Raw genomic sequence first — 24,771 nt, forward strand, 5'->3', positions numbered from 1 at the left:
CAGATGAACATTCCCTGTCACCTATAATCCATTTACCGCTCTCTGGTCATCAACATTTTCTAGCCCAGCGACTGTGCTAAATCTCTCCCTTTACTGTTCAGGACTTACCTGACATTCTGTTGTCACCAAGAGTACAGAAGCCATTGCACTTCTTAATTACCTTTTATATTCACTTACAGACCTTCGTCCTACCTCCTCCAGTATTTCTTGGGCTTTAATCTCTCTTCACTGGATTGTTTCCTTGGGCCCTTCTAACACACTTAACCCTGGACCCTAAAAATTACCCTTCCCTTGACCCCTCTTTACTAAATGCACTAACCATCTTTGCTCCCACACATTCTTCTAATGGCAACTGTTATCCTCCTTCAGTAAATGTATACGTGTCTCCTTTCTGTTTGAGGTTCACTATAAGAACAGAAATCAGTGAATCCTTGCATTCTCTATAATTCCAGGCACAGAATAAGTGTTTAATACATATGTAACAGAAAAAGAATCAATGAATATATAATGATGCACAGCAATGCTAAACACATTATCAACTTTATTAAAAAATCTCTTATTTTATGTTTCCCATACTTGACAGCTCTCAAAGACCAGTGGATAGGGGCACAATATTGATAATGAAATGCTGAATTAGGTAATCTAGCATTTCCTTTTGTTTTTCCCTCCTGAATTCTTCTGTTCCAATTGTTGGCACCACAGCCTGCTGCTGAGCTCGTATCCTCAGGTTTTCCCTCCTAATTGCTGTTTCACTGGTTGCAAACCGAATTCTACTCATCCCCCTGTGAGTTTATTCCCTTGCTTTCGGTGGAGCACTGAAGCACGCCGAAGCAGCTTCTGAGAAAAAGCGCACTAGAGGAGAGTTTTGAGAATGTCTATGTCTGAAGCCGTCTTGTTCTATCTTCACAAACTTAGGCTGAAAACAGCTTTGCCCCCTAATTTTTCAAGGTATGGATGACTCCTTTGTCCTCTAACTTCCAGTGTGGATGGCGAGGAATTTGACGCCTTTTTTATTCTCAGTCCTTTGTATATTGAATGTTTGTTGTTTTTCCACTTTAAACTTTCAGGATCTTTATCTCCAGTGTTTTGAATTTTTCATAATAATCCTTTGGTTTGATCTTTTTATCATTGACTATACTGAGTCTATTTTAGCTCTTCCAACTTAGAGTACCCTGCTCTTCAGTAATAGTATATTTTCTTGGTATTTCCTTCCTATAAATTTCTCTTCAGAAGTCATTGCACTTCTTAATTACCTTTTATCTTCACTTATAGGCCTTTGTCCTACCTCCTCCAGTATTTCTTGGGCTTTAATCTCTCTTCACCGGATTGCTTCTGTCACTCATTTTTTCTGAAACTCCTATTAGTTAGATATTTGATTTTCTGAAATTATAATCTAATTTTAATTATCTCCTTCCTCTCTTTTCCTATCCACATATTTGGATTTTTGTTCTACTTTTAGAAAAATTTTCTACCTAATATTTGATAGTTTATTTCAACCATTATTTCATTATTAAAAAAAAAATTCTAGCCCGGCCTGGCGTGGCTCAGCGGTTGAGCGTCGACCTAGGATCCAGGAGATCGGGGTTCGATTCCCGGTCGGGGCACATGCCCAGGTTGCGGGCTCAATCAATGACTCTCATCATTGAGGTTTCCATCTCTCTCCCTCTCCTTTCCTCTCTCTGAAATCAATAAAGATAAATTAAAAAAAAAAATTCTAAGTGCACTTTCTTGTTCTCTTATTATGCCCTTTTAAAAATATATTGCTCTTGTTTTGTGAATGTAAAATATCTCTAATTATGTAATTATAGATTTAATAAAATGTTACTTTATTTCTGCTTTGTCTCAGTTTCTTTTGAGTTCCTCCCTTTTTGTTTATCTGTTTCTTTTGATCACTGCCATGCTGAAGGCTTTGCTTAACTATATGTTCATCCTAGACTAACGCTTTTTATTTATGAGAAACACACTAAAACCTAGAGAGGTGTTTGGTGAGTGAAGTTAGTCAAATGATGTTTCAGTTTACAGTGATCACAACATAAGATAGATTTTTATCTGTTGTCCACACCCCTTTAGCATTCTGGGACCAGGATGAGGAATGCATCACATCTGACACTCAGACATTCAGATAATTCCCCTATTCTCACCCCAATAATTCATCGCTGCCTTCTGCTATGCATGGGTATCTAAGGTAAGATGTAAAGGGCAAGATAAAGGTTTAATTTGAAAACAGAAAAGTTTAATTCAAAGTAAGCTTAGAACACATACTTAATGCATAGAACAATCAGAAATGTCACAATACTAAAGCCTAAACATATCTGCTGATATCCTACAAATCCTTAAAAAATTGCCATGAAATCCTCATGTACAAATGACTATTCCATGAAATATTCAACACTATAAATTTTTTCCACTACAAAAAAAATTTGCTCTATATTTGCACTTTGCTAACACTATCCCAATCTATCTGACATTTATTTCAAAAAGATGAGTAGCACTATCACTACAGGGTCATACATTATGTTATTCTAACCTGAAAACTGCTTATTGGGAACATTTTAGGTTCTAAATGGCTACTTAGTGACCTATTTTAAAGTCTCAATTTATTCAAGCTTCTAGTTTTTAAGAAGAGCTTACCTAAAGTGTTGTCCCTTGTAATTAAAGGGTAGTAGAAATAAAGAGAGAATAATTACAGAAGTATGCAATCCATTTTGGAGCAGAGGACCTATAAGACCAGGGAAAACTAATACCCAAAGCCCACAAGAAAGGCTGGATGAAAAAGAAATCTGATGCGGAAACTAAAACATGACACAAACAGAAAGGAACATTAAGGATGCACCAGCACTCTTGAAAAAGAACAAAGAGAATTACACTAAGAAATGCACAGTTTATAGTGGATACTCTTTTCCAATACAACTGAGCCACACTTTTGATAAGAGCTCCTATTAAAATCCACAAACTCCGCTACTTCAGAAGTGGCTGAACTAGACAGATATGCAGTTGAATACAAACGTATAGAAAAGATTTTAAGATCTTACTGTTCTGTTCTCCCAACCACTAACCATTTTAACAAAATACATCTTTTTTGCAGTACTATTTACTTAAAATGAGCTTTTATTACATTGCTTAGGAACTTTACATTACATTGCCTTATCCCTATTTTTAGTTGTTTTCTCACTTTGAGTAAATAGTGAATTTGAAAATGAGATTACTGGCAGGCATAATGTCTTTGCCTGAATTATGGAAGGGATTCTTAAATAGTGTTCTCTTTGCTGCTTTCATTCTCAAGAAAGAGACACTATCACTAAGAATCTAAGGCCATTCATGGTGGTATCAAAAAAGAAAATGGGGTACATTTATAGGGACAAATACTACGAAGATCCTCCCTTTCCTTTGGGCTTAGACACTTTAATCCAATCTCTCCTACTTACTAGCTACATGTTGGTAAAGTTATTTGACTTCTCTACACTTCATATTTGTAAAATGGGTAAAACAAATCCTATAGAGTTGTTGTTAGAGTTAAATCACATAAAAAATGGAAAACAGCAATGAATGGCACACAGGTCATGTGTAAGAAACAGTAGTTATCATGCTTAGCATTAAGCCTTGCAGGCAGGGATTTCATCATCTTCATTTTGTATCCCAAACAGTGATCAGAATGCTCATCTAAAAATACATACATTCAACTTCTGGCTGCAGGTATGTCCATATATCTCTATGTCTTCAACCAATGCAAAAATTTAGAGCAGGCAGGAAGAGCCACTGATTTGATTGGGGCAATGTGACTTACCCTTATCTATATCCCAGAATGAGCCAATATATCAAGGCTATGTGTTGGTTCTCTGTACAGGCAGATAAAGAGACTCTCAAGGTCTCTTTGCCAATTCAACATCATTCATGTGCCATATGGTGAGCTAGTTTCTGGCACCAAGTTCACAGACTAGAATCGGAAGAGAAATGCATAAACAATTATCATACCGTAGAATCTTAGCAACAAGAGACATGTCTGAACAGTATGATTTCACAGAAAGGGAGTGACCTCTCAGGGCAGTGAGAAAGGCATCAGAGATAAGGTGATGTTTGTATTCTGTTCTGAAGGTTGAGAGGCCTCTTCTGGGTTGTACCGGTTTCCTGAGTTACCAGGGCTTTGACCGTGGTTCACATTTATGACTGTGTCTTTGGCATCTAGTTTCAGTTTACCCTTTCTATTTACCCTCTCCCAGGTCATGTTTCTTAGTTCCTTCCAGCTCCCAAACTTGACCTCTTCACTCTGAAAACCAAATACAAATTCTTGACACCTGCATCTCAGGTTTCAATGACTTCTTCTTGTTCTGTTGTACCTCAGTGAATGGTAGTCTCACCTCTGCTCAGACTTCGGCCATGAGAGTATTTATTAACTGGGCCAGAATTTTCTTTAGGAAATGGATGTGGGTCTGTTCCAAGAGCAATGAAGGCCTGGTGTTTACCCGTGGAGAGCAGAGTAGTTACTGCTATTACACAGCTATGTCGCTTGAGTCATAAATGATAGTTTCAGAATTTGCCTGTACTGTAAAAACTCTCTCCTGTCCCATACCCCAAGCTTGGTCTCCAATAATCTACAGAAGGCACCTCAATCCATATACAACATGCGACACTGCCTCAGGAGATATGTCAAGCTCCCTTTGAAAGCTGCTCCTCCACCCCAGCCTGACCTACACAGAGCTATAGAGCCTTCCAATCAGATCTGGCCCTTCCCTGAGCCTAAAACACAAGTGTCCCTTCTTCCCAAGACCACAGCCACCCACTGTCTCCTAGCCTCAGCTCTAACTCCCAAGAGCTCGGGGATCCAAGCTTCTTCTTTGAGAGAGAGACAGTCTGAAAGAAATTAGATCCAGTTCCTAAATGATCATTCTGTTCAAAGGAAATCTGAGCTTTCAGTAACTTTAAAGATAAAACAAAACATCTGATAATGTAAAAAACAAGATAGGAACTTGTACAGATAGCAGAGTTTATCGTTCATATATTCAGAGTGTTACATGTAAAATATTAAGAATATAATGAAGAAAAAATGCAAGAAATGTATTTGAGAGAACTGGAAATCATATATGAATATGACTCTAAGCATTAGAAGTTAGAGACATTTTGAGTTCATGACTGAAAAGAAAGGTAACTGATTTGAACTGGGACGTGAACTGCAATCAATGCCTAATAGGATTTGCAAAGAAGAAGAATAGGGATATGTTCTCATCACTGTTGTTTTAGTCTAAGGAAGAATTTTAGCTTTGAAGCTAATTTTTCTTCATACCCTAGGACTTGAATGTTAAGACAAGCTAAGAAAGAGAGAAGAAAACAGGGGTGGCAAGTTTTTATCTGCAAAAATTAAAACTACAGTAATAATCCAAGGCTTGGTGATAATGAACCAACGGAAGCATTAGGCTGGATTTGCTCTCCTTCTGCGGAGTCCCTTCCTACCAACTCCTCCTGCACTACCATCATTAACTATTCTGTTCCATGTCTTCTTTTACTTCTCACATATACACTCTGCATTAGCTTTCCGCCTGAGGTTAGTCAACCTGAACTACTTAAAGAGCTTCCCCACTCTTTGGTAGATTATAACTATATGAAATACTTCTCTTTATAGCAAGATGTACTTATGTTTAGAATAGTATCCACCTCGTTCTGATGCATAAAGCAGAAAACAAAGCACTCAGCAACACTTCTTGGTCAGACTTGTCAGTTTACTCAAAATAAATACATTCAAGATTACTCCTTCAGCTACCCAAAATAAGTGTAGAGATATAAATGAATTTGCCACTATTCTTGCAGTGAAGAAAATCACTATATTTTTTTTAAAAAAGTAAAGGCTGCCCTGTCAGTGTGGCTCAGTTGGTTGGGCATCGTCTGGAGCATCAGGAGGTTGCTGGTTTGATTTCCCATCAAGGGCGCATGCCTGGGTTGCCAGCTCGATCCCCAATAGGCATGCGGCAGCTGATCAATGTTTCACTCCTGCATCAATGTTTCTTTCCCTCTCTTCCTCTCTCTTCCTCTCTCTAAAGATCAATAAACTATTCTTAAAATAAACAAAAAAGAACAGTAAGGGTTGACAGCAAATTTCAGCTTCTCGTGCTCCAGAAAATACTATTTTAATTTAACAGAGATAATACTTATTATATATATATTATAGTTACCCACACTAAAAAGACATTAAAGATATTCCTTTAATTGCAGAGACACCTCTGAACTGTACACAACAATACCATTTTTTTCTGGATTGGGGAAAGATCTATGTCCTATTTCTTTCAAGTTCTTTTCATACTGACACAATGCATAGAACATGAGAAAACCCGTCAAATACCTCCATGGTTAAAAGAGATCTTCTCTGAAGGGAATTCACTGACTAGGGTGAAATCTATGAGAGCTGTACATATTCCTGGATGCCTCCAAATGCTTATATAGTTTATCGTTTCAGCACCAGATGGGGCCATATGTCTTGCTATATATTTTCAGGCACCATGTTCTGCTACTATAACATTTAAATATACCACTAATGGATGTTACTTTTCTCCTTTACTGGGAAAAATTACTATTTTCACTTGAGCTAGGGCAATCAATGCATACATAAAGTTTTAAGGAAAATAACAAGTGCTCAAAAACTCTAGTTGAATCATGAAATGAGTCATGGATTCAGGAAATCGATAACTTTGCCTTATATACCATCATGCTACTTTGTATTTCTTGCCACTACAATCAGTTAGTGTTTCTTGCAGTAAATGTATTCACTGCAGGTGCTTGGGAAAAAGGCAGAGAAAGTTGATGTGCACAATTCGAGGTGGAAAAATGCTGAGTGATAGGCAGGACACCATAGCTCAGGTTTCCATCTCAGTGGGGAAAGTGAACAAGACTTTCTAGATACCTAAAGGGAAGAATCTTGGTGAAACATGGCTGCTAAGATAGGGAGTGACAGAGAGGTCAGGCTAATCAACAGGACAGCTCTGGAAACCAAGGAATGCACAAAGTGGGGTAGAAGAATGAGAGTGACAAATGTCCATATTTCTGGAAGCACCATGGCAGCAGGAAGCCTGAAACCAAAAGTAGCAATGTGAAAAAACTCAAAATTCTGGTTTTCAAAAAAATCATGTTGCATCCCCCCCCCCCCCCCAGATATTAGTGCTTTGAAATGTGCTAAGGTATGTCAAACCTTAACTCCTACCACTGTTGTAAGGAAAGCCAATTTTACAGAACAGTGTAGGGGTTAAAAGCAGAGGCTTTGAAATCAGCAGACTTGGGTTCCAGTCTTAGTTCTGCTCCCTTCCAGTTGAGACTTTGAGGAAGTTAAAAGATGAATAAGAACAATAATGTCTATCAGCATTAGGAAGACTATTGGAGACCATAAATATTAAGTGTCTGGTACCATGAATGTCTCAACAAATGGTTATTAATAATGAAGAAATTAACCAAGCTAGTGTCTCTTCACACAAGCAACAATGATTATTAGAAAAACCCACTGCCAATCCAGAGGTTATGGCAAAATATCAATGGAGGGAAAAATAGAATGAAGTCATATTTACGAAGCAGTGGAAAACATCCTACCCAAGAGAGCTGTTTGTCCCAATCCTTCAAAAATATCTACTCTATACTTATACCAGTTACAGCAGCTTTGGTGTTAATGTGCTCATCTTTTAAAATCTACCTGCATCCTTATTAATTCTGCTCATTTACAGACCAGCATGAATTACATGGATTAGGTAGTCAGTGAAGAAATATGCAACTGAGTAGTCAAGATAAAGAAATGGAGATTTGATTGGAAAAAAGAGGTGGAACAGCTGACTCATTAGGGAGCCTAGAACACTTGGCAAAAAGGTGCAGAAAGAGTGCATGCTGGCCTTCCAAATGCAGCCCGAAGTATTCCGTATCTGGGGAGAATGGGAGAATAAAAAATCAAGAAGGGAGCTGAATAACATTCCATTGTGCATATGTCCCACAGCTTTTTCATCCACTCGTCTGTTGATGAGCATGTGGGTTGCTTCCATATTCTAGTTATTGTAAATAATGCTGCAATGAACATAGGGGTGCATATATTCTTTAGAATTAGTGTTTTGGGTTTCTTTAGATAAGCACCTAGAAGTGGAATCACTGGGTCATAAAGCAGTTCCATTGGAACCTCAATACTTTTATCCATACTGGCTTCACCAGTCTGCATTCCCACCAGAAGTGTATTAGGGTTCCCTTTTCTCCACATCCTGGCCAATGCTTGCCATTTGTGGATTTACTGATGATAGCCATTCTGACAGGCATGAGGTGATATCTCACTGTGTTTTAAATTTGCATCTCCCTGACAATTAGTGACATTGAGCTTTTTTTCATATGTCTATTGGCCATCTGTATGCCCTCTTTGGAGAAGTGTTTACTCAGGTCCTCTGACCATTTTTAAATTGGATTATTTATTTATTATTTATTTATTTTATATTTTATTTTATTTTTGGTGTTGAGTAGTATGAGGGGAGGGTGTTTGAGGGACTTGTATGAAAGAAGTAAAGGGATTAAAAAAAATGCAAGTTAGCAGTTACAAAATAGTCATGAGGATGTAAAGTACAACATAGGGAACATAGTCAATAATATTGCAATAAGCATGCATGGTGCCAGGTCGGTGCTGGAAATGTTGGGGGGAATATTTGTAAAGTACATGATTTTCTAACCATTATGCTTGAAACCAACACAAAATAATATTGAAAGTAAACTGTAATAAAATAAATAAATAGATAAAAAATAAGTAAGTAAATAAAAGAAGGGGGAAAGATGCTAAGCTAAACTTCTTTTTCTTTGAGATCTGCCTGAGTGTCTGAAAGACCAGGTCTTTTGTATTTCATTGAAAATTATTTTCTTAAACTGTTTGGGGTACAGACTGTGGGTTGTCAGTTCCTTTTATATCCTTTCCTCATAAGGCCAATCTGAATCATCACAAAGACTCTCAAATGATCCTTTAAGACAAAGATGTCTTATTTCTGAGATCAATAGTGTGTAACACCAGAAGATTCATCAAAGTGTAGCAATGATTATAAAACAACTTTCTACTGTGAGCTTTCACCACAACATGGGATGTATAAAAATCTCTACTCTCTCCTTTGTTCACACTTCCTCTAAAATAACATTGTTTTATATCTCCCTCAATCAATATGTTTTTATAAAAAAGGAGCATTGCTATTTTTGCACAAGTGGTCTGCAAGAATTCCAAGCAGCTACGGGATCAATCCCATCCAACACTCTCAACCTCCTAGGTGTCCCCATTTTCTTAAAATGACTAAAATCCAATATCTGTCTTCAAAAAAATATATAACTATGTTTATCCCACACCTGCAGGACCTGGTTGGGGAAAAACATGACTAGAAGAGAACAGAGGAGAGACGGGTCTTATTTATTTTTCTCATTAGGGTCACAGCCAGACTTGTTTTAAGCCAATGCCTATTTTTTGCACCCTAAACCATCGCTGCCTCCTCTGTTTTAGAAGATAAACAACATATCTTTTCTAAGCATTTGGATCTCAAAATAACTAAAGATACTTAAATAAAAGAGACAATCAATTTATAAAAATGAAAGCCATCCAAGAATATATTTCACTCCAGTCCTCCACACCCTAGGAAAGGGATTATTATTTTTTAAATGAGGGTGATCCTTTCATGCAAGAGTTAACTATCATGACATTTAGGCTATCTTTCACTTTTAAAATTGATTGACTTTCAGAGTGATAAATCCCAAAAAGCTACATATAAAAAAAAACAACCATGAACATAAACAATATATCTTCCCCCAAATCCAATAAACTATATCAAAATCCAAGCACCTGGGGTGAAATTTGAAGCATATATGCTTAAGAAAAGAGATCTAATAATATCTAAATAAAAGAAAAATATCTCAATGCAAGTGATTTGTACAAAAGGTTATTCACAACAAAAGAAACACAAATAATAATAAATATGGGTATAAATGTTTAATGCCATTATTTATTAATAAATGTAAGTTAAATGCAAACTAAGACTGGGTGCTCATTATTTTAATTTTTTGGCTCTTACATACTTAAATGGCAAAGGGACCCTCCTGTACACTACTGATGGGAGTGCCCACTGGGATCTGCTTTCCATAGGGTAGTTTGACAAAAGGAATCAACAGCCTTAGACATACCCATACCTTTGTGTCAGAAACTTTTCTTCTAGTGATTTACCCTAAAATAATGATTAGGTAGTAGGAAGTAGGACTTGGAAGTCAGATAGACCTGGACCTGAATCTCATGTTAACCAGCCATTTATTAGGCCTATGTATGTGACAACGCTATTTAAGACTTTCTTATTTAATCCTCTGAGTCTTCTAAAGAAGACTTATGTCTTGACTTCCTCAGCCCTATCCCTGAGTGAGACTCAAGAAGAGTAAGTACCTATTTAGGTTATTATATTTAGTGGAGAAAACACAAATAAAATATTAGCATACTACCTGGCACCTGGCAAATATTCAGAAAATCTTGCCATCTTTAAAAAGCTAATTTTATAAGGAAACAGATATGGAAGTATGAAGATGTTCATTAATACACTGTGAATACAGCACGACACTGATTAGCACATAGTTAATGAAATACTATTTGACAGTGACTGTTAATTGCCCCAATCTCCCCTTCTTCTACAGTAACAGATGTTCAGCTGGCCACCTGGCTGTCCAGAGCATTCTCTAAATTTTCTAATTTTCCTTGTGGACACATGGATAAGTTCTGGCAAAGTGCTAAGTACAACTTCAGCATTATAACTTCAATGAGACATGAAAATGTAGGTCACGCCATTCCCCTATCTACCCTCCCGCTGACATAGTTGTGAGTTATCAGGGACACAGTGAGGAGGACAATACCCCAGAGGCGGTGGAACAACAAGGTGAAAGGACTATCACTGTTGACTTTGCAGAACACTCTGTCAATCTGGACTGACAAGCAGAAGAGAAATAAACTTGATTCGGGCTTGAGACACACAGTCATTTGGGGTCTCAACATGCAATCAAGCCATTTGTAACTAATTCAGCAATTTAAAATCAAAATGTTTCATGACACAGCAAAGTATTCACTATATTTTAAGTTCAAAAGTTAGATCACTATACCATTTGTACAGGGAAATCTTTGTTAAAAATATATACCCCCCCCCTCTCTTCCTGCCCCCCTCCCCACTATTCCCCCCCTCCCTTTGTGTGTAGATACTTAGAAAAGTGTCAGGGAAGAGATAAACTAAAATGTTAAAAATATTTATCTCTGATGTAATTTTGAGTTGAATTTCTGAATATCTGCAATAACAATCTTATAATCGTGAAAAAGAATTTTCTAAAGAACAAGGAAACCCACTATCATGCAGAAAATGCTATATATTTATATTTTTTAAAGTATTAAATTATTATCTTTATTTGGAAAATCCTTAATGCTTTATCAGAAAGATTAGGTTGTTTTCTTAAGAGTCACTGCATGGGCCCTTGGCTGGGTGGCTTGCTTGGAGCACCCTCCAGTACACCAAAAATGTTGTGGGTTCGATCCCCATTTGGGGCATGTATGGGAAGCAACCAATTGATGATTCTCTTTCACATAGATATTCCCTCTCTCTCTCTCTCTCTCTCTCTCATCAATAAGCATATCCTCAGGTGAGGATTTTTTAAAAAATCACTGCATGAAATACACACACACACATATATGGGTATATGTATGAGTAATGCTTGTAGAACTCTACAATATATCAGCCAGAATGCCTTTGCCCTTTAAATATTAAAATAGAAAATCCAAATTTAATACTTGTGAAATGTTCATGTTAAATATTATAGTTGCAAATACATAATTTTGAATGCATTTAATTATTTTGACTATGGAGAACAAGTCAATACATTCTGTAGTTCTAATGTCTCCACCAATCAGAAGTGTGTGTCCCTTCCTTTACCAGGCAGGCACTGGGTTTTGAAGAAACCAGGATACTGCTCCACTCTCACCAAGCTTGCCTTCTTTTTGCAGCCATTAAATATGCCAGTTCTAGCAGAAAAGGAGTGCCCTTGGGTGGATCTTTTCACTCTTTTTTTAGTAACACCAAGTGCTATAATATTAAAAAGCAGAGCCCAAATACTTTGTAAGAAAAAAGGTTGTGATGAAAAATTTTAGGTCATCCAGGTTTTGATTGTGAAGAAGACAAGGATTTTAACATTTATGTTTTGATACAGAAAACAAGTCACCTAAGTCTTCTTTAAACAATTACTTCAGGGAAGAAGCCAAGAATGATAAAATTATGATATAGAACAACCAAATGTAAGCTCTAAGGCATAAAAAGTTATCCAGATGTATTTTACAGAGCTGGTTGCTGAACTAATTATGAATGTCCAAAGAAAATGTAAAAAATAGTAACAATCACAATGTTCTGTATTTAAAATAATACATCCATATTTACAATACCAAGTAACAGAACAGAGAAGTTGGAGGAAGCTGGTTGGTGGAATGAAAAAAGGTTGATGGTGGGTAATGTATTTCATGTCTGCTATTGTGAAAGAATCAAAGGAACTTCTCTCTTGATGGAGAAAAACATTTTAAAACATTCTACTTGTTAAAATCAAATAGGAATTAAAAGTATGACCCAGGAAAAGATAAATGCAAAGACTAGACAGTGCATAAGGCAAAAACTAGAGAATATGTAAAACAGCTAGGATGAAAAAATATGAATTGAAATAACACGACATGAAGGGAAAATGTTGAAAAAATACATTATGATTTCAGATAAAGCCAAAAATTGACTGTATGATGTTTGCAAGGGTCATTTAATGAAAAGTTACATGAAATGTCAAAAATATGAGGAGAGCTTAGGACATCTATGACAATGCAAACCAAAGAGAGAAACAGTGCTATCACCCAACATAGAATTCAAGCAAAATCAAACAAAAAGGAGGGGGGCATTTTCAGTTACTTATTTATTCTACAAATATTCACTGAGCACTACTCTGTGCCAGGCACCGTGCTGGGGTCTGGGGCTAGGAGGTGAAAAAAGCCACAAACCCTCATGGGACTTAGGTTTTAACAGGGAGAGATAGAGAACAGTGTAATGAAAAATGCATACAAGTGATAAGTACCAAGGAGAAAAATAAATAGAGGGGGATACAGGGCATTTGGGGGAGAGAGAGGCTCATAATTTCAATAGGATGTCCAGGAAAGTCTGCCTTAAAAAGTAACATTGAATAGAAATCTAAGGGGGTGAGTGGTGGATCATAAAGATTATAGAAGAAGATTTAAATAGAGGGAATGGCAAAAACACAACCTGGAGGAGAAAGTGCCTCAGCGACTCAGGAGCAGCAAGGAGGCCTCAAGTCTAGAACAGAAGGAGTGAGGGCAGGGGAGGCGATGAGAGAAGTGCATCTGACCTGCGTACAATGTGGGGGTTAGGGGCAAAACAGCCACACAATCAAAAATTTGCATTAAAATTTTGAGTCCTTTGAGCTTAACTACTCATAGGAAGCCAGATCATTCAGGGCTTGATAAAAACTATAGAGATTTTGTCTTTTATTCTGAGTGAGTCAGGAAATTTGGAGAATGACACTATGTAACTTACATTTGAGCAAGATCACCCGGCTGATTTATGAGGCAAAGCAGGGAGACCCTGGGAAGGTAGGGCAATAATCCCAGTAAGAGATGATGGAGGCTCAGACACACAGTAGCAGTGGTTGCAGATCGTAAGAAAATACAATCTGGGGGATGCTTGCTGATAGAGTAAATGTGGGTTGTGAGAGAGAAGGGAGAATCAACGACGACTTCAAGAATTTTGGCCTGAACAACAGAAAGAGTGAAATTATTTACTGAGGTAAAGAAGACACTGGAAGTAGGAATGGGGCTGGAGGAAGAGCAGATCAATTTCGGACACGTCAAGTTTGAGAGGTATATTAAATACCTAAGTAGGAAGTAGCATTTATTGCTCTGGAGTTCAGGTAAGAGTCTAGTCTAGAGGTGTAAATTTGGGAGTTACCCATGCAGAGAATATAGGGATGAAAGAACCATGCAAGCAGTGTAGACAGAGAAGAGAAGTGGCCCCAGGAGTTAGCCGTGGGGCCTCCAATGTTCAGAAGGTGGGAGATGAGAAGGAACCAGCAAAAGCGATTGAGGTAGCCAGGGAAGTAGGTGTCCAGTGAGACGGCCAGGAAAACCAGGCAAAGAGTGGGGTTCTGAAAGTCACACGAGCAAAGCCTTGCCAAAAAGACAAAGTGGCAATTTTCAAAAGCTACTTGTAGGTCAATAAAATGAGGACCAAGAACATTGACTATTGGATGCAGCAATCTTGAGGGCACTGGTGAGATTGATGAGGACAGTTTTTTGGAGTGGCGGAAACAGAAGCCTGTTTAGAGTGGGGTTCAGAAGCAAACAGGAGGAGAGCAAATGGAGATGATGAGTGTAGAAAACACTTTCCAGAAGTTTAGCTGAAAATGGGAGGAGAGAAATGGGGCAGAAGCCAAGAGGATTTCTTTCTAATGGCAGAACTAATAGCATAAGAAACACTCGTTATTTTAACCACATTTACTGATCAACTTGTATTATACATTAAGCTAATAACTGAAAAGAAAATACCAACATTTTAGTTATGAATAGATATAATGCAAAAAATAAAGTTCTGTTGTTAAAGATGTAACTTTTAGCTGTAAGCGTTCATGCAGAGCCCGCTTCAGGGTGGGAAGAAGTCCTTCCAAAGCCACCCACAGAACTCTTACTACATTTCCCAATATTATGTTGTCCCTTCTGCTTCTGCAAAAAAGATAATTTCTTATCAAAAACTTCTGAAGTCATAGTAAGCTTTTCCAGAAACATAGGCTATGCATAACTTTATGATTAATATTACCTCCAAAGGACCGTAACCATATTGACTGAATTTTATGTGAGGCTTCTGATACTGAATGCTTAACTCATGAGCTAAAATCACAAAAGTCTCTTTAAACAGCAGGATGAAAATATTGCATCTCTTACAAATTAATGTTAAATTCACCCAATTCTTCTCTGTGCTCATAATTTTAAAACTTTGATAATCTAATTCATTCCTTACATAACTGTTTTAAAACCTGATTTTCCCAAAGTAAGTCCCATAGGAACCTTAATCATTGCTTACATCTATTTGCTAATTCTTCATCAGACCAAATACTGCTGCTTCTAGGTATTATATAAAAAATAGCTTTTTAAACTTTCAATAACCTAATATTCTATCAAGCATCACTATTTCAATAAGTACTTTCCTTTTCAGTGTCTTTTAATTAAATATCTGAGCATTGCAATTATTTTCATCAGATGTTTTGTTTTCTCTTAATTTTGTATTTCTTAAATTATAATGCTTACATTTTGTTCTGGACATATTAAAACAAACATTTAAAATAATTTCTTAAATCAACTATTACTAACAGTAAGTTAAAAATAATGACCAGTTTTTTTCAGTATGAGTGATTATGTGTTTTAGAGGGTCCTTTATCCTTGTCTAACCAGGACAAGTTTTCCTGAATTCAATTCCCTTATCATTGTTGTTTGCAGAACTGGGAAGTTACAGAGGTCTGCAAATAATTCCTATTTGCCTATTAGTTTCAAAAATATTTAAACTATTTTTATTGAACAGAACATTGACTTCTATAATATTTCATTAAACATTTGCCTCATCTTGATAGAATTTTGTTTTAATCAATCTATTTTTTCATAATCTCTTCATATTTTACATGTTTTATGGTGGACCCTCCAGCTACACTGTAAACCAGGTCAGCAGCCCAAAGAAAAGAAACTCAAGATTCTTGTCACAAAACTTGGTTTTAGAATGTCCCCCATAGCCCCCCAAGCAGGTCAGGGCATAACTCTGATATTCTCACAGTTTTTGAGACTTTAAGGTATCAGGAACACTGTCTCTCTTTTCCAAGGAAAATAGCTTTACCTCTACAAATCTAAAACTTACTCTGTTCAAAAATTTTAAAGCACTGGATACATGATAAAATGCAGACAATACAGCTATTGACAGCAACAGGTAAGCAGTGGCTATAAAATCTACAGTGCTTTCTCCACACTTGAATCAAACAGGATCTCACGTATCTCAGATCTTGTTCTTGGTTAAAAACAGGATAAAAGAACTAAGAGAAATGCTCTTGGCTGGCACTGGAGGGATGAGGAGGTGTTAGCGACAAGGATCCGGTATCTTTTTGTTTCATTTAAACCCTGGCTTGACAGGAAACATAGGGAAAACTTAGCCACAGAAATGGCGCATCCGCTGTGCAGGCCAACAAGTAGATTCTCCCACCGCTACTTAGAATAAAGAAACTTATAGTGCTCTTTCTCTCATGTTTCTGGCCACAGTCATCTTTCTTCCCTTCTTCTGCATTCACTATTGTACTCTATTCCAATCACTTAATTTTCTTTCTTAAAAGTCTGAATGCCAAGAGGAAAAGCCCTTAGAAAATGGTCCATGAGAGTATGCCAATTCAGTTAAAAATCTATATAGACTCTTGGGTTTGTTAAAATGAGAATGTGACTTGATTGACCTACTTTTAGTTTACTTTTTTTAAAAATAAGAGGGATTGAGTGACTTTGAGGGTGAACTGAATTCTAATTCTGAACGCTGGGAATGTAATCCCAAGTTTCTACTCTGCTAAAGAGCATGCCAAATGAGGTGGTGGTGATATTTAATATTTGACTAGATGGGTCCTATTGTATTTTCTGCTTTTAAAGTGACTTCTTTGGAAGGAATTTCATTTGTTGATTTATGTCACAAGTACTTATTGAGCACCAACTTTATGGACCAGGGGTCTTTACAGCCCAGGGCTTGTATCTCTTGAGACAAGACTCTTTCAAGGGTGATAGATATGCATACAAGTGAAATGCAGCATGAGTGATATTTCCCTCTTTGTGGCAGGGAAAAGTGATGTGTTAGAGAAAGTTTTACAGTGGACATGAAAGATAACTAGGAATGCAAGGGGCCACAGGCCACCAAAGAAAAAAGAAAAGCTTGAGCCAAAGTGAAGGGGCACAAGTATCGAGAGTCAAGTCAAGCTGGATAGGTAGCCAGAGTTTAGGTTTGAAGCACTTTGAATGCCCTGGTAAGAGCAACATATGACATTAAGAGTTACATGAACCTATGGATCCTTCCCAATAATGAGTAGAAACAACACAAAATTCCATCTAATATTTTCTAAATAGTTTACATGGATGGAGACCTTATTCCTCTATTGCGTTTCATTACTGAAGTCTGTTGCTGAAGAATTTCTTTCTGAGAATTACAGAAACACACTATGTAAAAGGAAAAGCATACCAATATCTGTCGCTACAAACTTGCAAAAAGCTTTTTAACACTGGCCTTAGACAAACAATAATTTACATTAGGTCAGTAATGACTATAGCATGTTTATTGAACTTTTTACATTATGGAAAGAGAACAGGTTGGTTGCCTAGGCTAACAGAATTTCCTAGGTTAATAGGGGATGCATAGGTTGCTATTTTCATGGATCTGTGTGTGGGTATGTGGGTTCTGTATATGTGTGTTTGGCATTTAGTACAATGGAAATTTCCAGCTGTGTTTTGATCAACTAATAGATGCGTATCTGGGATTTATAGATGACTGAGTAATAAGATATGTAATATGCAAAAAACTCTTCATTCATTATTACTGACTAACATATAAGGATTTTGAGAGGTCCAATCAGTGGGACAGCACCTTCCAGCCTACAAATATTAACTGGGATAAATGTGAACACATTTTCTCACTGAAACTGCATAGTCTGGCATTTTGGACTATAGCAGAATGAAACAAACAAGCATAATTACTTCCGCACAAAAGCCTATATCAATCTTTGCTTGATGACCTGTTTTCAGTGAATTTCCTCCAATAATGCAATCACCCCCCCCAAAAAAATCTCCAGAAAACTGTGTACTACAGTCTCAGAGCCTCACATTTAAAAAGCCAGAACTCCCCATGTATTCATAGGGAAAACTCACTGCATGGACATACACTTTCTGTCGGCAGTTAGAGAAGACCTAACCTGTCTCGGGGTAAAAGGGTTTATACATTCTCATCATTACCAGAGAGATTATTTGACTAAATATTATCTTCATTTGCCTGAATGCCATTGAGTCTGATGCAACTTAACAGCTCATTATGTTTGTAAAAATGAACAGTTGTTTTATTTTTTATTTTTAATGACAGATCTTGTAGGACTCTAATTAAAAAATGTGAAGGAGGGGGAGGAAGAGGAGGAGGAGAGGAAGAGGAGAGAGAGCCACCACCTTGAAAAGCTCCCATCAAACAGGGAACGGGTTTTTTTTTTTTTTTTTATGATGGGTGTTTTATCATTTTGAGGGGAAGGAGGGGTTAATATAAGATTGTGAATAAACTGAGGAACAAAGAAGCATCTTGTGTTTTCTTGATTTCTTCTGCCAAGAATACTAAATAGCTAAGATGTAATGGAAGATTAAATGAAGAAAACAAATTGGAATCACAGGCAAGAGGGATACTCTCTTGTGGGATGGATGATGCCTGGATTGTGCTGTGTCTTAAAGGATTTAAGGGCAACATGTACTAGCCATTCTTGGCTAATTAAAAGTGATTTCATTCTCTGTGTTTCTTTCCAGGAATCAATTTTGCAGACAGCATTGACACCTATGTCCAAAATTCTTGCCCCATTTTGATAAACTTTTAGCTAAGAATCATAGGTATATGAACCCATTCTTTGAAATCTTAGCACCAGGAGTTTGCCTTTGTCACAAAACATAATCTGCCACCACCAAAATTTTTTTTGTGTGTTTTTATTTATTTATTTATTTATTTATTTATTTATTTAGTTTCTAAATTTTTATTTTTGTTTAAAGTATTACAGATGTCCCTTATTCTCCCCAATGACCCGTTCCCCCCCCCCTTTCCTTCCCCCTCCCCAGTCACTCTCCCCACCAAAATTTAAACTTTTAATTGGGATAGACATAACTGTGGAAATTATATGACATTTCCTTGGCAGCAAGTGTTGAACAAGACATACAAGATGAACGTTTTAACTAACATTTCATTTATATATTTTGCTACTTACACTATTATTTTCAATGTGGTAGGGTATTTAGGAGAACTAAATGCATTTCAGAATAGACAGGCAAAACCCTACCAACGTCTGTATTCAAGCTTCTCTTTGGGTGAGTAATCTGAAATGAGTAATAAATACAACCTTATCTTTTTGTTTCTTTATATAGAAAAAATAAGGGAGGAGGCACAAAAGATGCTTAAATTATTAAATGAAACAGTAAATGTTCCATGTTCAAAAGGAGAAAGTGCTGCTCATATGCTCACAGAGATATTTTTAAAATGAATTCACATCTTTATTTGTCTGTCCTTTTTATGACTTTCTACAGACAAAATCTGATTCATATAATCTAACATTTATTTCATTATTCTCTATTCTGGTATGCTCCCACCAGGGTTCACTTTATATCTGTAACAAAATTAACTCCTCATAGAGAAAAAAAAACTATTAAAGTCCAGCACAATACTAGGCAAACAGTAGTTGTTCAATGAAGATCTGATGAAATGAGTTCTATTGATCTCAACTGGACTCAACCCCTCTGGAGAGGGACAGAGCTATATTCAGGTCACAGGAAGAAGCAGACCTTCTTCTCCTTTCTTTATGTTGGAGGCAGGAAAAAAACAGGCTTAAAATATCCAGGATAATTCCTACCATTAATCTTAATCATTTTTCTAAAGGATGTAATCTTATAATGCTCAAAATAAGGCCATATCAATTTTGAGAAGCAGAAAACATATATATCCTTATTTATTTATTGTGTGTATATATGCATATATATGTAATATATATATATATACATATTTATATACAAAATACTTATATAAATATGTTATATACACATATTATGTGTCATTTCCTTATTCTGTAAGCCATCAAGGGAAACTTTATCATAACCAAGTATTACTCTTGAAGAACCCATTCATCCATACTCCTCAAATACAAAATTCTTGCATCCAACTCTTCTATAGCACAATATAGCTACAGGTCTTCATTACACAAGGAAAAATATACTTGCACATCTATTCTTGACAGCTGCTACTTTAACCCCTTCCTAAACTTAATTATTTTTTTATTAATTTACCACTTAATTCATTAATTTACCACTTCATGTATCCTTAATGTATACTGTGACATACAGTAGATAAAATCCTATCACATTTTCATGAGTTAGAAGGAAAAAATTGCTAAAATCAACTTAAAAACAAATTCTTAGAAGCCTGTTCTATGGGTTATTTTCTATTGCACTGTTTTTATGCAAAACACGAGTTGCAAGCAATTACAAAGATACTAGTTTATGTCGTAGATAGCTGACTGAAATATCACATTAATACCTGTGATTATTTTAAAATAACAAATAAAATAATTTTAAATGTGATTAAGTAAATAGTTTTGATAAAAATTAATAAAATTAGCCTGATACTCTGACTATACTCAAGTGTTTCCCATCCTTGGGAGGGGGAAGCTTTTTAAATGTTGAGTTGTGACTATGGTCTCTACTAAAATAGATAAAAAATAGATCATTTTAAGCAGCAGCATTTCTTCTTATTTCTTCTCAAGGCACTGAGTTAATCAGTTCAGAGGAAAAGTTCAGCTTCAACTCCTACATCTTGTGGTAACAAACTTGGAGTTCTACCATTCAATAAGCAAGCAGTCTTCCAACTATAATACTCTATTTCTCTCTATTATTTTCTTCCTTTCCAATTATCATCTTCTGTAGTATTGTATGCATTTGCTGCCTCCACTTTTCCTTCCCTGATATTTCTCTGACACTGTGTGGTCTTTGCCACATCTTCACCTCTCCAGGAAAGACATGCCCTTGAGGACCACCAATGGCTCACTCTTCAGAGGATGGCTCCAAGTCATAGCAACTATACCAAATACACTTATATCAAATGAGTAATGTATTTGAGGACTTATTAAACATTAAGGTATTATATAAAAAGGACAGCATTATTATACCTCCAAATGCCCTATCAAATTTCCACTCTGACTGCCACAGTGAAACAGACTTTTAACTGATATTCCTGATTCCCAGTCTCACTCTGCTCCAGTCCACCCTATACTGTACTCTTGAGTTATTGCTCTAAAATACAGAGATCTACTGAAGTCATTCTGCTGCTCAAAATTCTTCAATAGTTCTCCATTATATACTGGACAAATTCCAAACTCCAAACTCTTCAATAAGCCATTAGAAATCCTACCTATTATTTGACATTTTTCCACTAAGACACACCCCTCCCAGTTTTTTCTTCTTTCCAAACACCACACTCTCTTTCCCATTCAGTGCTTCTGTGTATGCCATCCTTTTTGCAATTAATGCCCTTCCCTCCTCAAGTCCTACATACCCACACTGCAGGGTCTACACCCAACCCTGTCTCCTCCTGGAAACCTTCTCAGAGGTGAATTCAACTTGCATTACCACACAACTCACACCTTCATATTCTGCAAACTCTGCTATGTATAAGAGCTATTTATGGATGAGTCTCTCTCTTGCAAAAGCTTAGCAAACCAACTAGAGGAATATTCTCTCTAGAGAAATATTTATCATAAGGCAGATGCTCATAAAGACTCACTGAATTGACTTGTGCTTGTATCTTCACCATTAATGATTAAGGATATTAAAATAGTAATTTGGACCATCTGAAAAAGTTTTCCATTAACTTTTAAATGAAGCTATTAGTGCTTTTCAAATGTAATAAAAACAAATAGCCTAGACTTGATAAATATGAAAATGTTATTTTAAGAAATATATACAAATCAATTGCTGAAATAGAAAATATAGCTATATCTTATATCTATTACATAACCAAAAACAACAAGTCTGATTCTAACAACTTACGCATGGAGAAAGAAAATAAACAAGACGAACAAATAGCAAGCAAAAACATGTGTCACTGACAAAACTTAATATATTATGTGCCCGTGCCCTAGTACTTGGGACTCCCATCTCAGAGACTGGTTCAGTTATCCATCCACCTGCTGATAAACTTGAATCTTTGGACCAGCTCCAAGATTGTCTGGCCTCCTGAAGTTCCTCTGGCTAACAAAGCCTATGAGGTCAGCCACTATAGTCCACACTCCTCCTTCTAGGGTTACTATGACACTGAAACTGCCTTAAGAAGAGGAGAGAGGGATGGGAAGTTTTCCAAAGCCTTTGTTCTGTGGCACTAGTTTTGTTTTAGGATAGCATGAAACTTGCCAATATTTCTACTTAAGAAAAATAAACTAAGATTAGTAGTATCACAAGGTTAACCTAGATTCATGGTTTTTAAACCCTGGCTGTATTCTTTAATCACCTGGGGAATTTTAAGAAAATATCTATGTCTGGGCCCTATACTCACACATGAATTTGATCCAGGGTGCGGCCCAGACATCAGTATGTTTTAAAGTTCCAAAGGTGTATCACTGAGTTCAGGCTGCTAAAACAAAATACCATAAGCTATGTGGCTCAAACACCAGACATTTATTTCTCTCAGTTCTGGAGAATGAGAAGTCCAAGATCAAGGGGCTGGCATATCTGATTCTGGATAAGGATAGTGGGGTCTCTCTCCCTGGATTAGAGACAACTGCTTTCTCACTGTATCCTCACATCGTAGAGAGAAAGAAGGCTCTAGTCTCTCTTTCTCTTCTTATCAGGACACTGGTCCCATCACGGAGCTCCACTCTTATGACCTCTTCTAAAACTGATTACCTCTCATACAGTGTCTCTCATGGGAGCTCTATTTTTAAGACACAGGTAGTGTATGGATCTAAGTGATGCTTATGTGCCTTTCTGGGAGAATCAAAGAATGTGAAGATTTGGTGCCAGAAGTGGCATTAAAGATTGATGGCTCGAGGTAAATAGTGACCTAACTCTTCACTTGGGATCAGAATCAAAAAAAGGAAAGGTCAGATGAAATGGGCCCATTTCAACAGCAAATAGCTACTGCTGTCTAAGAACCTTCACAGTTCTTTTTCTCTATGACCTGTACTTTAAATATTTATTAAGTACCTACTATAGGTTCTAAGTCCAAGAATACTAAATCCAAGGATGAATGAAATACTGTCTTATTTCAGCTAGTCTAGAGGGGGGATAGAGAGATACACTGCAAAATTATACAGTGACTGCTAAAATAAATAATGGATAATGTGCTGTGGGAACAGAGCACTCACTCCTGAACTAATAGCTAATCTCTCCCCTTAATACCAGTCTATAAAGGCCACAAAATGGCCACTGAACTGTCTTCACTATTAATGCTCTACCTAAGGCCACCAGAATGTCTCTGTGATTTTTGTACGGCTGACACAACACAGCCCAATAATAACCCACGTACATCAGCACTTCAAATAATTTTAGTGGCCTTAGAAGTTTTTCTAGTTGAGTTGACAACTTCTCTTCAGTTCTATCAATCAATACTATGAAAAAATACTAGCAATACTTTATCAGATTTTTTCACTCTAAAATAGTGCTGCCCAATAGACTTTCTACAGTGATGGAAATTTTCTATTATCTGTGCTGCCCTATGTGATAGCTGTGAGCCACATATGGCCACTCAGCACCTGAAAAGCGATTGAGAAACTGAGTTAATTTGTTTTAATAAATTTAAACTGAAATAGCCACATATGCTTAGTGGCTATGGTATTGGACAGCACAGTTCTAAAATATAAGTGCTTTAGGATTGTGCAATATGATAAACTAATTTTTCCCTTAATGCCTATACAGTATGTTATATATGTCTCTGAACAATTAAAAACACAGATAAAAACTGGTTTCCTTTTGTAACCTGAAGTTGCTGCTAGAGATTACTTCCAATAAGACATTAACAGTTAAGAACAATTGAAGCATATGCATGTCTTCTTTAAATTGGCTCTGACTTTCACCATTGGCCTTCATGATGAAGTGGGAAACATACTAAAATATTTGAAAGTTATTTAACATACTAAGAGATATTTGGGAAAGACTGTTATTCTCAACTAGTACTAAACAAAGTATCTTAAAAGTGAGATTTAAAGGCTTTCAATGTAGGGATTGAATCAGATCAGCTGGATTGTAGGCACCATGAGTTTTAGGACTTTGTATATTTATGCACTGCTCAATCATGAGTGCCTACCCATGAGTGCCAACCAGGTGTCTAGCACTTAGTAAGCATGTAAGGAAAATAGTTAAAATAGTATGTCTGGGAATGTTCTATATCTGGATCACAATGATTGCTAAATGTTTTCATTAAAAAAAAAAAAAAAAGAGGTAAAAAAAGTAACATTGGAGGGAGCACATGGGAAAGGTCATGAATGGAGATCCTCTGAAAGCAATGGGAATGGAAATGCAGTGTCACATCTCATATGGAGCCAGCTAGTAAGTTCCAGTAGCAAAGTGACCTCCTGGGAATGAAAGGAGAAGAGACTCAAGCTTGGGAGTCACAAGGAACATATAGGCTGAGACAGGCTGTGTGATGTTAGGTAAGTCAGCTGACTTCTTTGTATCTCAGTTTTCTCTCCTGTAAAATGGTCCTAGCTGGTTTTTCTCAGTGGTTAGAGCATCAGCCTCAGGACTGAAGGGTCCTGGGTTTGATTCTGGCCAAGGGCACATTCGGTTGCAGGTGTTTCAGAGGCAACCAACTGATGTGTCTCTCTCACACTGATATCTTTCTCTTTCTCTCTCTCTCTCTCTCTCCCCTTCCCCCCCCCCAATCCACTCTCTCTGTACAGAAGTGGAAAAAATATCCTCTGGTGAGGATTAAAAAACAATAATAATAATCAAATAAA

The 24,771-nt window shown here is 36.8% G+C and overlaps 1 protein-coding gene across 1 annotated transcript in view; it reads right to left on the minus strand.

Moving 5' to 3' along the window:
* PTPRZ1 (protein tyrosine phosphatase receptor type Z1) overlaps window positions 1–24,771 on the minus strand; it is a 45,419-nt gene that overhangs the window by 15,478 nt on the left and 5,170 nt on the right. The window lies entirely within an intron of this gene.

The sequence above is a fragment of the Miniopterus natalensis genome, chromosome 10, assembly GCF_054644295.1.
Source record: "Miniopterus natalensis isolate mMinNat1 chromosome 10, mMinNat1.hap1, whole genome shotgun sequence".
NCBI classification, from domain to species: domain Eukaryota; kingdom Metazoa; phylum Chordata; class Mammalia; order Chiroptera; family Miniopteridae; genus Miniopterus; species Miniopterus natalensis.